Source organism: Embiotoca jacksoni, unplaced genomic scaffold (assembly GCF_022577435.1).
Source record: "Embiotoca jacksoni isolate LCO1_2020_lvr unplaced genomic scaffold, fEmbJac1.0.p SCAF_4, whole genome shotgun sequence".
In the NCBI taxonomy this organism is placed as follows: domain Eukaryota; kingdom Metazoa; phylum Chordata; class Actinopteri; family Embiotocidae; genus Embiotoca; species Embiotoca jacksoni.
Genome location: NW_027185392.1, coordinates 20,080,310 through 20,099,829, shown reverse-complemented (window position 1 = coordinate 20,099,829; position 19,520 = coordinate 20,080,310). Strand labels below are relative to the sequence as shown.

General features: G+C 40.8%; 1 protein-coding gene across 1 annotated transcript in view; it reads right to left on the bottom strand.

The window, feature by feature from the left end:
* LOC138208741 (uncharacterized) overlaps positions 1-19,520 on the bottom strand; it is a 61,068-nt gene that overhangs the window by 39,393 nt on the left and 2,155 nt on the right. The gene's annotated exons all lie outside the window — the stretch shown is intronic.

The following is a 19,520-nucleotide window of genomic DNA, read 5'->3' as shown; positions in this document are numbered from 1 at the left end:
TTGCCAGTTGCCTGCCATTATAAGTGTACTGGGGGATAATTAAAAAAAATTTAAATAAAAAAAAAAATGCAACAAGAAAGAGCCTCACTAAACGAGCGCACTGGCCAGCACACAAAGAGGTACAGGAGAAGAAGCTGATCCGAAGTTGTCTGGCTGACAGAAATTTTCCAGAAAAGGGAAGATATGCTTGTCTGCAGTCCCCAGTGAGGTTAAGTTGGATAGCACAGGCATGAAGCAAGCAGGGGAATTCAAATCTGCCCTTCCTCAAGCATGTGTGCTTTAGCTGTGTGTGTATGCAAGTGTGAGCTAAACTCAAGCTTCAAGTAAGCTGCTGAATCCATATTCCCTTGCGTGTGTGTGTGTGTGTGTGTGTGTGTGTGTGTGTGTGTGTGTGTGTGTGTGTGTGTGTGTGTGTGTGTGTGTGTGTGTGCAGGATGGATCGTAGTCAAAAAGGTAAAGAGGGTCAATCTCCTCCATCTGGACTGTGACATCCTTGCTCATCACCGTCTCCCTCTTCTTCATTTTGCTCTTTGTTACCATTCATCCTAACCTGTTGAGTTCATGAGGGCTGAAATGGCATAAAAAGCCAAATGGGACACTCCATCGTGACATCACACCCAGCTTGCATCGCCATTGGTAATGAAAAAATGCCACACCTCCAAATACAAATGAATGATTCAATGAATAATGAAAACTATCATAGATAGATAGATAGATAGATAGATAGATAGATAGATAGATAGATAGATAGATAGATAGATAGATAGATAGATAGATAGATAGATAGATAGATAGATAGATAGATAGATAGATAGAAGCCTATATGTTGGCTACATTGAAGCCTTTACAATGTTTATTCATTTTAGCGAATTAGCAGAAAATGCATTAATGTCTGTAAATCAAATGCAGACATTTAACTTAAAAAAAAAAAAAGAAAAAAACTTTACAAACGTGCAATAAATAACCACAGCAGCGAGCAGCCAAGTGCTGTCACTTCTAACATCCTCCATGCTTTGTTTGATTATATTTTGTTGGTGGCAGACTTCGGGCAGGACAACGAGAAGGGTCCAGCTGTAGCCGGAACTTATTGGAGAAAACGACCATGTTGAATATGTTGCGAATTTTGCGATGAACTGTCGGTAATTCCCTTCGGCAACGTCTGCAGAAATGTGGACTTACGGAAAGGGTGCTTAAAGGGCTCAAAATGTCCACCAGAGGGCCCTCACAGGCTCGATGATTTGACAGCAGGACAGTCCTAAACCCTCGCGTACTTATCGGGAACGCGCCTCAAAGTCCGTGAGTCTGTGAGGGTGGACATTGGGATTGGACCCAATGGTCTTTTCTGCCAAACAATGACGTGTTTTCTGACACCTGTCATTGTTTTATGAATCAGTTTGGTTGACTAAAACAGTCTCCGAGTAGCATGTGTTGCAGCAGAATGAGGAGTCTGTTGTGAATGCCATAAGAATTAAGTAGATTGTATACTGTTGTGTCGTGTTGGTGTCAATTAAAATTATTATTCGAGAGAAAACTGTCGCCCACTTGTCAACTACAACCCGAAGCAACTAAGGAACACAACACACCAAAAAAGTAATTACATATGCAACTTTTACAAGGAAAAAGTACCAAGAATTTAGACCTCAAAATGAAGCTATAGTTTGACAAGTTAAAGTGGTGATCTGATAAAAAAAAAAAAATATGATGATAATTCTCAGCATTTTGTACCTTGAACAAAATCCTTCTGCTCTCCGTGGTTCCGTTTGTGGCTGTAAACCAGTATCTCTCCCTGTGTGCCAGATCAATTGAATCACTAAGAGGTGATAAGGGAGACATCTACAATCGCTGACTGACATGTGTTATCAGGCAGAGGGCAAAGGGTCAATACACAGATAACAGAGGGAGAGAATGTGTGGATGAGTGAAAGAGTCCGGCAGGTGATGAATGGGAGAGGAGACTAGAGAGAAACTGAAGAGATTCACTACGAGCTAAAAGGAATAATTTCCCAATAAAAAAGGTTGTTTTGGAGCAGTGTAGCATTATTCAGTATGTAAATGTTTTCTTTTGTCTGCTGTTCTGCTGAGACCCACAGTGACATCCCCCATTGGCTCATGAACTGAAGCCTAGTGTCTGCCAATTTGGCCTTCACCATCTTGATGTGTTTTTCTTTTTAGCCAAAACCGACCATATGCGGACGTGTCCATCCACCTATACCGGCAACTGAACTGCACCCCAGGCATGGCAATCAAACCAGGCTCGCCCCCAGACATATACCTCTGTTTAAGGACTAATATTTAAAGAATCATTTTCACATGGGCCACCAGAAGACTGATAAAAAAAAATAATAATAATTAATAAATATCTTTCTCCAATAGAGCTCCCATTCAAAAAGCATTCACTTTTTTAATGAAATTCTAACAACATAAAGACTTAGAAAAAAGATATTTACTAAGAATTGTTGATCTTTTTGGGAGCCAGCCTCTAGTGGCCTTACGTGGTATCGCATCTGAAGGCACTTTGGCATTGGCTTTATTTTTCAGATCCAGTTACATCCGTTTTTACAAGCAGTCGATGCCACAGACAAAGAAAAGAGCTCCACCTGCAGAAGCAAACCTGGGAAATGGCTTTTTTAGAACTCTAAAGGTATTCTTTATTTTGCTGTGTTTCACTTTTAGACCAGCCTTTATATCCCTTCAAATGTTGCCACGTGGAACAAATATAAACACGTGATTTTGGAAAAAGACAACGCTTTGTGCAAAATAGTTCTGATCTAGCATGACCCAACAGTTAGGGTTAATTTTGATGAACAATTAATCATCAAAGTAATTTTTTTCAAGAAGAAAAATTGTCAAGCCTTCAATGGTGCCGTGTTCTAAACTCTGAGAATGTCCTGGTCTTTGTGAAAATGGCAGGGTTTTAGACTGTTGGTCAGACATAACAAGACATTTGAGGATGTTACTTGGAGCTGTGGGAATTCGTTACAGCTGTCACTTTTTTTTTTTTTTTTTTTTTTTACTTTCTGCAGACCTAACAATTAAACTGAGAATCATTGGAAAAAAATAAATGACAGTTTGATCAACCCTAACAATTGTACTCTTCGCCTTTGTTTTCTATTCCAAGTAAGCTGATTGTCTCACCACTAGAGGTTCTTGCACCATCTGCCTTTATTTTAGCGTTTCCAGACCTGAGCAATTTACTTTGTGAATGTCGTGTTATTATTAGAGAGGACTGGGAGGACGTCAGGGACGGCCAAAAACAGACCGATCCCACAGTGAAACAAGACAAATCTGTTTTCCTTTTGTTGAAGGGATTTCCCCAAAACTATAAAATGACAGATCCTTAGGTTGGTGCGGGTGAAGTGATACCACCGCTTTCCAGATGGTTGAGAAACAAAAATAACAGGATGCTGTGTCCCAGTAGAGGTGGGTGGATTCGCTTTGGTTGCACAGGCAGAGACAGGCGGAGACCGAGGGAGAATTCACAGAGAAAGAAAAAAAGGTTTCGAAGAACACAAATTACAGGGTTGCCAAAAAAAAGGCACTAAATAAAATTAAAACCGTGAGCATTCAGACTCAAACATGCGAAGTCTAACTGTCTCAGAAGGCCGCATGTCTCTTTTGCTTCACGGCTCCCTTGTTTCCTCCCGTTGCTCATCCCTCTCTTCTGTCTATCTTTCTCTGCTCAGCTTTAATTATCAGCTGGCTGCCGCAGACACAGAGTAACCACTCCTGACAACCAGGTGTGGAATGACAGGGACGCACACACATTTCTCACACACACACAAACACAAACACACACACACACACACACACACACACACACACACACACACACACACACACACACACATCAACAGAATGCATGCAATCATGTGCCTCTATAAATGTAAACAATGGGAGACAACGGCAGATATGAACAAGAAGAATCTCTCTGTCACACACACACACACACCCAAAGACACACACACACACACACACACACACACACACACACACACACACACACACACACTTCAACAGAATGCATGCAATCATGCGCCTCTATAAACGTAAACAATGGGAGACAACAGCAGATATGAACAAGAATCTCTCTGTCTCACACACACACACACACACACACACACACACACACACACACACACACCCAAAGACACACACACACACACACACACACTGTTGCATTCAAAACGAGGCGGTGGGAGCAGCAAACAATGATGGCGATATTGCAGGCCGGTTGGAAATGAGCGCGGGGGGCGAACGAGGATTAATTACAGGTGCGGAGAAAATAGAGAGAAGAGGAAGAACGAGAGCACAGGGTAGAAAATATAAGACAAGGAGAAGGTGGATGTCAAAGGATAGAGCTGTGCAAAGACAGCGAGGAGAAGAGTGCAGGGTTTAGGAAGAAGAGCAAGATGGATTGGTAAGAAATGGTCCACAGGTAGAACATTACAGCCCGGTATCACTGCACGTCTGACACGTCTGGCAGTTACACCTGGGAGGAAGAGGTTTGAGTCCGGGAAGCAACAAAGTGTTTTCCTAACTGTGGGTTTCCACAAGTTTTGGTTTTCCGAAAGCACATGACACTGGCATGTGTGGACATGTCAGTGTGGACACTAGTGGACAGGTGTCTGTATTACATGCTTAGTTGAATATTAATATACAGTATATATATAATATAGTATTATGTATAGCTAAATGGAGACTGTGTGCATCAGAAAAAAATAACCTTACAAGCTTCCCTTTGTACTGATCGCAGTAACAACCATCTGTCAATCGGCAGACGATAGTCCTCCGTGTCAGAAGCATCCCTTCTTCTACATTCAGTCACGCAATTTCTAATCTTTGTTATTTTAGAATATACGAGTCTAAACCTCATGAATTAACCATGGAAGGTCTAAAAACAGTCAACGTATGTATTTTATTTGTAGCAATCATGTGCTTTGAATCAAGACGGATATTTTAATGTGAAATCCACAACGTTCTCAAAATGATGGGACTCCAACTTAGAGTTTCAAACTTTCACCCAATAATCACAAGCAAAAACGGTATTAAAACTGAGGCATTTCTTTCATTCATTTATTTTCATCAATGGTCAAAAATACCACAATAACCCTCCAGTATTTGTGAGTCAAGTGGCCTAGAGAACACTTGACAGATTTACTAAGAAATCTAGCCAGCGATGGAGAATAAAGGCTAATCACAAGTCATTTCAGAGAGAGGGCGTTGCTACCGACAGCTCTTCAAACGCAGGTGTGCATGTATCGCCACAAAATTGGATTCCGTGGTGGAAAATCCGAAAGAAAAAGCTGCTGTTGAAGCTTTAGCAACAAATTGGAGACATTGATGGCCTGGTTCAACTCTCCTCCCTCCGTGCGCCGCGGAGGGAAACCAGGGCAGAGGTGGCACATAAATTCCAAGAGTTGGACCAGGACCATTGTCCCCCACCGGCCTCCATGTGCACCCCAACATCAAGCCGGCCACTGGATCAGGCCACCAGGAGTGCATCGCTTAGGCGGAGGTGATGAGGGACATATGGTCAGCCACGCCTTTTCCAGAAACCAGAATCAATGGAAACAAAAAAAAAAAAAGCAGTTTCTCTACCACGTTGGACACACAAATAATCTCCCAGAGCACATTAGATGCCACAGATTTACTGATTTGAAGTTTATTGTTGTTGCAACAGCAACCCTTTAATGCAACATCAAAACAACAATCAGCGTGCAATCTTATTACCCAGAACATCATAAACAAGTTGACCTCTGTGGCAAAGCTACAAAAAAACATTCCTGTTGCATTAAAGTTGTACACACAGTAGTAGACCAAACGTAGTTGAGGAGAAGTCATACATAATCAATTGTTAAATGTTGTTTATATACTGAAACATTGCACAGCAACTAGAAAATGATTTAATTGTGAAAGTGTGTGTATTGTTACACCTGAGGTTCAGGGTAATTCATTCATTTATATGTATGATTATTACACTTTTGTACAGTTACTATAAAGTTTGTTGTTGTACTGGAACCACTGCTGCTCCATGTCTGTGCTGCATATTGCGTTTTCATTACATTCGTGTTGCACTTAGTCGGCGTTGCATTGCGTTCTCATTGTGTTGCATCAGATGGAAGTGCCAAACTTCAAAGACAATCTGTGGCAACTTCTTTGCCATACACCCCACTGATATAACGAGCAGAAAAGTTAATTTCGGTTGTTCTCTGGAGTAATGATTCACACAAAAATGATTAAATGATTGACACCCTGTGATATTAAGATGCTCCAATTGCAAAACAACCTTAACACAGCATATCTATCACTGAGACGACATAGAGGTGGGTGGGAGGATGTTCTTCCAGATTAAGGCTGCAATCAATGTCATTTTAGTCCTTTTAATTCCACATTACTTCATGGACCCATGTTGAAGTCACAGTTTATCCACCTACCAAGACATCACGGGCAAACAGACTATTCAGACTGGAATCTTCCACACTTGTATTTGGTTGCGACTCGTGGGTGTAATGTAGGTTGTCTCAGGGCAGGTTTTGTTTACAGATGGCACAAATACCTAACATGCATGCATAGTGATGAAGACTGAACAGATGCTTTTCCCCTCTGCTCCATTTCCACAAAAAGCAGCACTCAGTTCAAAAAATGTAATAAAATGACACCGCAGCACTGGAACAAATATTCAGCACCTTTACTAAAAACACAAATAACACTGTGAAAATGTGTTTTAATAAAAAGACAGAAGTTGTAATGGTTTCAGTCATGCACTCAGGAAAAGTTTGTAAGTTTAATCATTAAAATGGAAAATGGTCTTAAAGTATTAAAAGTAAAAGTACACAGTGCAGAAAATGCCCCCTGACAGTGTTATACTACTATTTATGATATTTGTGGATTAATATTGGTGCTGTATTCATGTGCATTCCACTGCTTTGATTGTCTAAGGTTGAGCTTGTTTTAACTACGTTGTACTTTATGTACTTTTGGTTAGTTTAATCAACAGCAATGCATCTTATTCTATAACAGAGGTGCCCAAATTATTTCCTATATAAAGAGCCAAAAACTAACCTGAATGGAGGGCTCATGTTTAAAAATCACCAAATTTGGAGGGGCATGGTTTTCCCGGGACAATAGGGGATGAGAAAGTGTAATCTTAAGTAAGTAAAGCTGCCAGACAAATGTGGTGGAGTAAAAAGTATAATGTTTCCCTCTGAAATGTGGTGCAGTAGAATTAAAATCTGCAAAAAATGAAAATACTCAAGTAAAATACAACTATCTTGAATTTGTACTGAAGTAAAGCACTTGAGTAAATGTACTTCCTCCACTAATCCAGGTATTTTCTGTCAAAACTGGCTGTCAAAATGGCAGATGGTAAATATCTTTACACATTTTTACCACCTGCCGTTACCATGAAGGAGGGAGAAAATAGGTGATGTAGAGATGCAGGTGTTATTAAAAACTGCAGTACTCCACAGTCTCATGTATTTCATAATCTCTTCTGTATTTTTTATCAATTAGCCTACAGAAACCCTCCGGGCGCTCTCATACACACACACAGACACACAGACACACACACACACACACACACACACACACACACACACACACACACACACACACACACACACAGAGAGAGATCTAATCAATCCAGTTGATTAAGTTTCGGGTTAGAGACAACTAGTCAATTTCGTGTGTGTGTGTGTGTGTGTGTGTGTGTGTGTGTGTGTGTGTGTGTGTGTGTGTGTGTGTGTGTGTGTGTCTGTGTGTGATTACTGCTCTGCCATAGGACCATAAATGTCAGACTTCTTCTTCTTTCTTTAATCACTTTTCTGTATTTTTTTTAATCTAATTTCTCACACAAAATGTAATACTCACCTCAACAGACACGCACATTCACACACACACACACACACACACACACACACACACACACACACACACACACACACACACACACACACACACACACACACCTGCACATCAGGGTCCGTCTGTGCATGATCCAAACCACGGAGGAAAACAGTTCAGCCACCGCTGCTTCTGCTGATGTATAACCATCAAAAGTCTCAAAGCACAATTACCAGCTGGCATGGGAATACTGCTCAAGGGACACTTGGAAAATAAATCACCTTTTGTGTAATCACATTAGCCACAAAAAAAAAGAAAAGAAGAAGAATTGCATTTCTACCACATCAAGTACTAAAATTCACTTTTCATGATACAGTAAGGCAAATCCAGATTTCCCTGGGAGAGCTTTAATGACTATCATGTTTTATTTCCCTACTTGTCTTGTACAATTCCAAAAAGCCCCTTTTTCCACTGCCGGTGCCGGGTTCACTCTCGTCGCTTTCCCAGGCACTAAATTTAGTTTTCCACTGCAGATGGTACCACTTCTATGCAGCGTCACTACTATAAAAATACACATTTGCTGAGTCCTAAACTGACCAAGCCGTGCTTTTACAAGTTGCCAACTACTCCACTGAATAAAAGAAATTGAATCCACTTCAGTACTGGCTAGTTAACAATGGCGGGTTGCAAGAAGTCCCGCGTCACACAATCAATGACAAAGTGATTGTGATGATTCTCGCTGACCAAGCAGAAGTCTACAATGTAAATTGGTTCAGCTTGCTTGCTAGAAATGTTATTGAAGGTGATAGCATAAAGTGTTCCAGGTGGCAGGTACTATCCATAACTTTGACCCAATGGAAAAGAAAAAAAAGAGTAGGGTGAAAAATGGGCTAAAGCTCATTCAGTGACACATTGCTAATACATCCATTGTAACAAATAAAACAATACTTATTTTATCACATTATGGTGATATTTCTTACTTTATTGCTATTTCTCAGACTAATTTCAATGGTGTTCTTATTTGAACTCCAATTTAATCCAGCTACCATTTTCAGAGATCCTGCTTTCAGTTCTCAGCTCCACCTCCATATAGACGTCTGATCTGACAAGGAGAAATGAGACATGAGCAATGCATTCGATCCGTTCAATCCACACCGACTCCAACATCCGTTTGGAGCTTCTGTCACTGGGACCACCTGCTTGTCTATCAGCTGCACAGAGGAGCGGGGAGAACCCGAACAAACTGTCTCTATCAGGCTGACTGACAGCAGAAACTTACTGTGGACAAAAAAATGTTTTCATTTCGGCTCAGAAGGGAGAAATCATCATTTCAATACATGGATTCAGGGATTTTATTGATTTCCTCTTGCTCTCATAGATAGAGGTGGATAGTTAAACTATGTTGTTACAGATAGATTTGAAAAGTTCACGATATGCAAACAGTTGAAGACTAGTGTGATTTAAACAGCGGACTGTGAAAATGATCCATCACAAAGCGTACCAGAGGTCTAAAAAAGAAGTGACATGGGTGGGAAATAGAAATCAAAATGCTTCAAAAATGTATTTTTATGTGGATCACCGTTGAGTGTAAAACTCCATGAACCAATCCAAAACCTAGAACCCAATCCCTTTTTTGTGAGAAAATATCCTTAATTTCACAGCAACAAACCATTAAACCACAAAGTCAACTCGCTGTCTTCTTTAGCAGATGGAGTTTGGTCACATGATTGCAACTGAGCTGTGATAATTGAGCAACATCAATCAGATGTGGAAGATGGTGAGATGTTCTTTAAAATCCACAAATTGACTTGTAAGTGGACCTTGGGCTCAGACTTGTTTTAGTTGAACTCTCATTTTGTCTAGTCCAACATTTACTTTAAAGCTGGTGTGAAACTACATTTTTTGCAAAAGTTTTTTTTTTTTTTTTTCATGAAAAACAAAAACAAAATAATGAGTCCCACATATGCATGTATACAAGTGAAAATATAAATATTGGACGTGTGTTCTCTAATGTCCTACAGCACTTCAATTAGTGCACTATTGAAAATGTTCTTATGTATGGTCGGTTGTACTTAAACGTGGCCTTTCCAGTGGTGGAGGAAGTGGTGAGTGCTGGCTCAGCTGTCGACTGAGCAGCTAAAAGGAGCTTTTAAACTTAAATTTAAAAACAAGAGGGAGAAATTTACACCAAATGGCAGCCAGTCATTTGATATTTGGACTGTGGAACATTTCTTTAGCTGCTGGAAATCAGCTAACATGCTGAAAATGTTAAAAGCAAAACAATCAGTTTAAAACACTCAACTATAGAGCCAAAAAACCTTCTCTTTCTGATTAAAACATCAATTACTACTATGAAACCAGTGGAGAGAAAATGTTGACGGGACCTACTTGATTATTATTGTTGGCTCGGTATTCGGACTCCAAATGACCAACTACCCATGGGCTGTCTGGGCGTCGAGGACGAGCTCTGTTGGTGTCAACTCGTCATAATGACTTGTGTGTACTGGGAGCATGGCCTCCATAAATGAGGGAGACAGAAGACTAAATATAGACATGATGGAGGGAGAAGCACAAACATTACACGACAAACACTATTAAGGCAGAGTCAGAGACAGACCAGGAATAGCACTTCATGCACAGACCCTGAAAACACACACACACACACACACACACACACACACACACACACACACACACACACACACACACACACACACACACACACACACACACACACACAGTGTGAATGAACGCGCATCACAACTGATGTACACTCAGCCACGATGCTTTTTAGCTTAATAACAATTAGTCAAACCATTAGCAGCTCCAAACCACCGAATCAATTAGTAAACTGATCAAACATTAGCATAATTTTTAATAACCACTTATTCATTGCCAACCAAATATTCTCTGGTTACAGTTTCCTAAATGTCAGAATTTGTTGTTTTTGTCCTGCTGTAAAATAGGGAAAAGCTTTTGGGACTGTTGGTCGAACAAAACAATTTGAGGTTATCCACTTGGGCTGTGAGAAATGGAGATTTTTGTACAATTTATGAAACTGTATAGGTAAAACAGTTCATTAATTGAAAACAATATATCAGCCATTTAATTTAAAAGCTGTAGCCCAAGTTACGTGACGAAAACAATTTCCAACAGCTCACCTTCAGCCATGTTGTACGAGGGGTGATTATGATGTTTTGATATTGATCCTTTAGCACGAGTGCAGCACAGTGATGCACGTGGAGCAGCGGTGAGCATATGCCAAGTTACTCATGATCAACACCGGTGTTACACAGGAAACCACTGTCATGTGAACATTTGCAATGTCACCATAGGCTGAAACTTAAGCAGACAGCACATATCAAAGTTTGTGTCCGATTTTTTTGGTAACATGGAGCCTAATCCAATGAGTTAGAGTGGTGCGGAGCGAAGATTATGTTGTTGTGGGCCTTAGTTGATATGGGATCTTTATTTTGCTTTGATTTGACGAGCACATATTTTAACAGTATACAATAGCAATCCATGTTTACATTTTATTTCAAATTATTGGCCTGAATACTGTGGCCATGTGTACCATTCTGGTACTGGCATGTTTTTAGAGTGCTGTAGTCATCAAAGGTCCTATGATGGTGTTTGGTGTTGAAAAATGATTAAATACAGTGCTCTAAGAAATGGTATTTACAGTTGGAGTCCCCTGTCTGCTTGTCATCTGCTCTGTTCATCAGCTGTATTCCCCGAGAGCATCTACTCTCCTTGTCAGTCCCCCTGACACTCAATTCTCCCTGCACCACTGGTCTGCACGGAGTGTGTGTGTTTGAGAGAGTGTGTGTGTGTGTGTGTGTGTGTGTGTGTGTGTGTGTGTGTGTGTGTGTGTGTGTGTGTGTGTGTGTGTGTGTGTGTGTGTGCAGGTAGCCCCATCCTTCCCCGTATGGATATTTAAAGGCTTTTTTGGATGGTTGGCCAGATAGCATAGACAATGCCTGTGCATGTGTGTGTGTGTGTGTGTGTGTGTGTGTGTGTGTGTGTGTGTGTGTGTGTGTGTGTTGTGTGTGTGTGTGTGTGTGTGTGTGTGTGTGTGTGTGTGTGTGTGTGTGTGTGTGTGTGTGTGTGTGTGTGTGTGTGTGTTTGCGTCAACAGCTTCTCCAGAGGGAAACAATGATCTGTGGTCAGGGTCAGGGACCCTGAGTTATGAGAGAATATTGATCCCAGCAATCCTTGCAGTGATGGAGGGTTGTTTGTGTGGGCAGTGGCCCTCCATCACTGAGCTCAAAGTGCTCTGTTGCGGATGAGAGGAAAAAAACCTCACAATATGTCAAAGTTTATGTGGAAGACTCTATCCTCCCTAAGTGCACCTACTGTAGAAACATGTGGTTTTAGCAAACAATCTGATAAACCCATAAAGCCAGCACAAAGAATACATTGTGTGTTTGATCAAAGTTTCCTCAGGAGGTTGACTAGCAGATGTGGTAGGTGATATTCTGCCTGAAATAATTGCTTCAAAGCAAACAGACAACTGCTGAACTAAATCTAAGTTCCACCAAAACAGCTTGAAATTGAAGCCAATGGTGAAATACTTCAATACCAGAGAGGGCCACTGGGTGCTGGCTCCACAAAATCTCTCTGCTCTATCTTACATCTGGTCCAAAGCAACACCAAGTGCAACGCAAGTGTCTTTGCTCGCTTTGGATCGTAGTAGTTGTAAATCCCATTAAGGGTCTATGTTGTTTTCATAGTAATGTACTTGCACCCATCTGATGGGACATGGACGTGCTGGTCTTAAAATAAAGTCAGGTCAATGAAGCGCTGAGGCGCCTTAATGCTGCGTCGCTATCTTGAGGCAGCAGAAAGCAAACTGACCAACCAAAGTCTGGGTTTGAGTCTTTTACTTGTATTTTACGGGTGCATCAGCACGGGTGCAGCATCGGCCGAGGAGGAACCCGTTAAGGTTTAGAACGGATCAACAAGTTGTGTTTCTCTTTCATTAACATTGCGAGATAGAGAGTTTGGCCTAAATGTCATACATGTTAATCCTGGATGTGTCACATCTGACATCACAGTAACTGAGGGCAGTACATGCACGTAGCCCGTACAGTACAACAGGTCCTGTGTGGCAGCAGGCTTTCACGAGGTTTGACAATCGCCAGCATTCATGGACAGTTTTCAAAACACCTCGAGGAAAGAGAAGTCCAAAAAAGCCAAACAGTTGGTGCTCACACTGAAGGTGCATCTGTCACAAAACCTACTAAATTATTTACATGGCACAGAAGTAAACAGTCTTTGGCAGAGAGGAAAAAGGAGAGGCAAGTCAAAGTTCGCTGAGAGGGACAGATGGAGACTTCATAGAAAAGATGCTGAAAGTATGAATTTACAGGTTTAAGAATTGCATTGAAGAACTAAATCAACATATCTGTGACAGCTTCAACTAAAACTCCACATCAAGAGACTCCCAAAGTTCGCGCTCATAGCAGGGCTGTCATTCAAAATCCAAGGCCATTTCAAAATGACATATAACCTGAACAAGAGAGTCTTCAGCAATATAAAAGTGATGCGATTCTCTTTGATCTTTTTCCCTCCATCTGGACCAGTTTCTATTCAGAAAACGCCATAAGGGGTCTTCAACTCACTGTTGCCAGCTAACTCTTGAGAGGCTCTAGGTCAAAAGACTTCAGCAGCGGTATGTATAATTTAAGACGCAGAGGGTCAACTGATCCCATATCCCAAGATAAAACACACATTGCTAAATAAAATCAACACTGCATGCATGACCGCCATAATGAGGTTCAACACCTTATTTGACTTCCCTAATCACCTGATCTAAACATCATTAAATCTGGATGGGAACTTCTCAGCCCTAGAAAGCCAACATGATTTCCATCTCTTTCAATCCCTCGACGATCTTGAAGCTTCCCTGTGGAGGGAATGATCAGATATGTTCTGACACAGTTCAAGACAGGTATGACAGGCTTCCGCAGGATTGACACTGTTCTGATGAGAGTAGCCATCCTCCTGAGAGTTTATTCAATGCATTTCCATCCAACACGGTACAGCGAGGTAATGACATGTATATGTCTGCCGTTGGCAGGAAAAACTGTTGCACATTGTACCTGAATGCTGAACAACTTCTTGGCCATATATACGTGTTTTGATGTCTTCCAGTCAGGCTTTTGACAGAACCATAGTACTGAAACCGCTCTTGTTAAGGTTTTCAATGACATCCACTTAAACACAGACAGTGGCAGAATTTCAGTCTTAGTATTACTGGATTTCAATGCTGCATTCGACACGGTTGACCGTGACATACTACTAGACAGACTAAAAATCTGGGTGGGACTCTCTGGCACAGCACTAAACTGGTTTTAATCATACTTGAAGGACCAATAATACTTTGTCTGTAGCTAATTACACATCAGAGCGGACTAAAATGACGTGGTGTTCCCCAAGGTTCAATTCTGGGGCCTCTTCTGTTCAACATCTACATGCTTCCACTAGCTCAGATTATGGAAAGAAACAAAGTGTGCTATCATAATTATGCAGATGACACACAAATCTACATAACTATGGCACCAGGGGACTATAATCCCATACAAAGGTTAGGGAAATGCATTGAACAAATCAACAACTGGATGTGCCAAAATGTTCTTCAATTAAACAAAGATAAAACAGAAGTAATTGTTTTTGGGGCCAAGGAAGAACGATTGAAAGTCAGCGCTCAGTTTCAATCACTGAAACCACAAACCGAGCCAGAAATCTAGATGTAGTTATGGATTCAGACCTCAATCTGAACAGCCATATCAAGACAATTACAAAATTAGCCTACTATCACCTGAAGAATATATCAAGGATTAGAGGACTTATGTCTCAACAGGATTTGGAAAAATGTGTCCATGCATTCATCTTCAGTAGACTCGACTATTGTAACGGTGTGTTCACAGGTCTCTAAAAAGTCACTCAGAACGCTGCAGCTGATTCAGAACGCTGTAGCTCGAGTCCTCACTAAGACCAAGAAACTGGATCACATCACTCCAGTTCTGAGGTCTTTACACCGGCTTCCTGTCCAACAAAGAATTGACTTTAAAATCCTGCTGCTGGTTTATAAAGCACTGAATGGTTTAGGACCAAAATACATTTCTGATCTGCTGCGACCTCATGAACCATCCCGACCCCTCAGGTCATCTGGGACGAGTCTCCTTTCTGTCCCCAGAGTCAGAACTAAACATGGAGAAGCAGCGTTCAGTTGTTCTGCTCCACATATCTGGAACAAAGTCCCAGGAAGCTTCAGGTCTGCTGAGACTCTCAGCTGCTTCAAATCAAGATTGAAGACTTTTCTGTTTGCTGCTGCCTTCAATTGAACCAGACTCAAGGATGTTGATCAATTTCCTGCATTTCACTACTGTATTTTATTTCTTAAACTGCTCTGCAACTTTTATTCTATTTTTAGCTTGTTTAATGTTTTAATGACTGTTTTTAATGTTTCGATCAATGTTCTAAATTGTTTTTAAATTTCCTTTTGCCTTGCCTTATGTTTTGATGTTTTTAATGGTTTTATGTGAAGCACTTTGAATTGCCTTGTTGTTGAAATGTGCTATACAAATAAACTTGCCTTGCCTAAACATACAATAGTGATGCGCTTAGACTACTATGTCTATTTTTCACTCGCACCACAACAAGTAACAGTATGCTTCGAAAGCAATTAAAAGACAATCTTAGAAAAACACAGTGAAATTTGGTTTACATTGTGAATCATTTGAATGGTGGTTTGTAAAAAATAACATTCAAAATGTAAGTGATGGGAATGAATGTTCTTGTAAAGAGTTAAAATTATCAGGAGCAACCAAATATTTCTGAGACTGCGCCTGTTGCACGCCAACACAGTGCAGCACCCTGACATACACCGAGCAGGGGGGAGCTATACCTTTCACTTCATCACTGATCAACATGGTAAATGTGCACTGACACCATGGACTTGAAACTTGGGTAGAGATCTAATTTTGGGGATCAGAAAGAAGTCACAGAGAGCCAAAAAAGGCACGTAGGGGGGGTCAAGAGCTACGATCGTGTTGTTGCAGGCAACAAACTTTTGCATTGTCACACTGTGAGCAAGCAAGTTGTCATGTAAGAGAACCAAAGTGTCATCGCTGTACAGTTCAGGTCTGAGTTTTACCATAGATGCCTCTGAACATCAAAGCTGAACTCTGTGTTGACAGTCTGACCCTGGGCGATGAATTCAAAATGCGCAGCCCAACAAATGTTAAAGAAACCCTTCTGGTCACCTTGAGGAAGTGTTTGTTCTGGTGCTCATTGTCTCTCTCTCAAATGCTGATTCTATATTTGTAGTGATATTATAGCCCACCGTCCTCTGTGTATTGCACAGTATGGGTTGTACTCTTTGACGAGCAGCATATGGGAGGTCTTGTTGTTCCTGCTGCAGGCCACTTGCAGTGTCAGGATGTGAAGTGCTTTCCTGTTTCCACAACAATGCCTCATACAGTTTCCATCATATTTATTTCTACCTTTCCAAAATGTTTGATATACAGTTTTTCATACACATATAAACATGCTTTCTCAATGTCAGCTTGTGCAAGACACTGCAGCCAAAAGTAAGTCCTGCAATAAAACCACGTGTTTTTACTGTTTTCTTTTTAGCAAGATGTTGCCAGGCAATAGACTGTACACTGACAACAACATCCCATAACATCCAGGAACAAAAGTATGCCCAGTTTTCACCTGGCAACAAAATATTTTCAATGAGTGACACAACGCTCAGATAAGTTTTTGGGAATGTTAGTAAAACATAGCAACTGGTGATACTGTTGACTGTGTCTCCCTAAGCAGCCATGTCATTCAATCATTCAGAGATCATCCAGTTCAGGGACTACTGCCAGCATTAAGCCACAGTAAAACCAAACGAGCCCCATGAGCCACTGGATGCAGCTGCACAGTAGTTGTCTTGAATGTGTTGTTTTATAAAAAAGGAACTAAGCCGCTTGCTTCTTAAATCTAGAAGCTGTTTATTTCCAGAACATAAATCAAGACGGTTCTAGTCATCCATTGCTTCAATATAAAGCCCAGTTCAGTGCAAAGATTTGTGATGAGACAAACGTGTTTTAGAATGTAGCAGGTAAAAGTTGTAGCAGTGTGAACTGACCAGTCTCAGGTCGAAGAAAGCTGTTGGTGTAGCCTCTGTTTGTCAAGACATAAGTGAGCGGTTTAAGAAGCCTATTAGGGGATACGCCAACTCTTCTAAACGGCAGAACTGCTCTGGCATAAGACGTGATCAATTTACAAGACAGGATGATCTTCTGTTTAAAGTTTATGGCAGACATTTGCATAATCCCGCTGGGTATTCTGTCGAAGCACCAATAGGAAGCTCCAAATTCTCAGCACTCTGCGACCGCAACTGTTGCAAATAGCTCACGATCACTATAGTCTTCACATTTTAAGATGCTACAAATTATTAGCCTGGCTCAGCCTGACTATTGCTCACAGGTTCAGTTTTCTTCGCTGTGATTATAGTCCGGAAACCATGTTGGCATTAACGTTTGCTCAACCAGTCTAAAGGGAGACCAATCAATGTTTCAGTGTGATGATGTTGAAGTCGAGCGTTTTTTGTCAAGTAGCTGGTAGCGGTAAAGTCTCGCCGCATATGGCGGTCAATGATGGCTGGTTAAAGGCTGCTCTAATAACACCAGGCTAACAAATTATATCCAGCTCCACAGTTTCAAATATTCTGTCACAAATCTTTGGTCTGAACTGGTCATACGTGCTTGGAGAATGAGCACAGACACAAAACTCCCATTCAAAAGCAGTATGACAGGATATTGAGTTGGGATCCCGTTTAAAATGTCCTACAAAAGCCATTAAACATGCAGTTCACCACAAATAAATTAAGAAAATTGCCCCATTCTACTTGTAATAATTAGGGTGTGCAACACAAAAACATGTTGAATTGGCTTTGGCTCATCAAACACATTTTGTTCACCCCAGAGCAATAACCTTTGAGGAGTCCAGCCCTTGAACTGCAACAGTTTTGGTTTAATGTCAATATCTGACCTTATTTACCACATCATCTCTCACATTTCAAACTCGGACATCTCAACCTCCCATTTGAAGGCCAGTATTTCAGTTGCAGTATGTTGGAGGTTTTTCCCACTGTAGGCTGTATTCATCGTCCCCATAAACCCCAAATGCAATGTCATATTAAGTATGCCGTAGCTGTTATAACATTCATGTCTTACTAGGCAATTTATACGAAAATATGTGAGCACTGATTGGGCCATACAGTTCTCTAAAAACACATCTAACTTCATCCTCAGAAGAAAATGCACAATCTTTCTATAAGGACTTTGCAAAGTAAAATCAGCCTCCGCTTTGTGTGCTTCAAGACAAGGAAATTCTAATGTGACAAATTGTGAGGGAGCAAACATGGAATAGTATTGAGAAAAAAATGACGGGGTATATCATCCATTTATTTATCAACAACCTTTACTTTGTTGCAACAGCCCAAAACAAATTTTGTAGCGAAGATGTCATTCCTATAATGACTAGGGGATGTCTGATTTATAAAAAAGAAGGGTGTTCTGGTGCATGCAAAACAGGCATAGTGGTAAGATACATAAATGTAAAATAAATCCCTGTAAAAGCAATGCATCATCGACATATCAACGTTTTAAAGTCTTTTGGAAATAAGATAATGGAGGCAGTACTTACAAAGTAAACGCGTTTCTCGAGGCCACTGATTTTAACTGGCCAAGAGAATCAAGACAAAATGGGTATCACCCGTCAAATGGGTGACTGCCATTAGATAAGTGCAGTTGATTGATTCATCCCTGTCTCAAAATGGTCCGTGGCTAATCAGCTGATATACTGAGAAACTCCCACATGGGAAAGTAGTGAAATTATATGTTGTTATTTTTTATCCAAAGTGATTTTTAAAAAAAAAACAACAACTGGTGTCAGTGTTTCTTGCTCTAAAACGTGTTATAACATATTCAAAACTATAGGATATCCCCGAAAACTCAGTTACTGCCAAGCTGCTCAGCTAAGACAGTTGGGAATTTAATGACTTGCTTGAAGCCACCACAATAGTGCCAAGATGAAAGCCTTAGTCCTTCTCCCACCACTCCCACAAATCTCTGGGGGTTTGCACTGACAGCCTGTGGTCACAAGGCTACACTCCTCTAACTTGCACGGTACAAAACCATATGAAGGTGAAGCAAGATGGGTATAAAAGGTAAAAAAATATATAAAAGGCATCATGTGCTATCGAGGATTTAAACAATATTTCACGTTGCTGCAATAAATATTGTCCTTATTTAATAGGCCGAGTATGCACTGGGGAACAAGTAATGAGCTAATTACACGGCCCCTTCTGATCATTCTTGATGATGAGATAAAATGTCATCCTCTGGGATTTTAATTGTCACTGTCCTCTTGTATCTTTACTTTTCAATTGGCATTCTGCAGTCAACATAAATCGTTTGGTATATTAGGAAGCCAACTGCAACCAATATCCATCTGTCCATATCTATCAGTTCATATATCCCTCTTTGTTCCTCTATTCCATACATAGTTGGTGGTCTATAATGCACTTGCGTCACTGCACAAGTGAATGCATCTAATTACGTTCATTGTATACGATGACGATCAAACAGTAATTGAAGACTACCGTCACCGGCCATA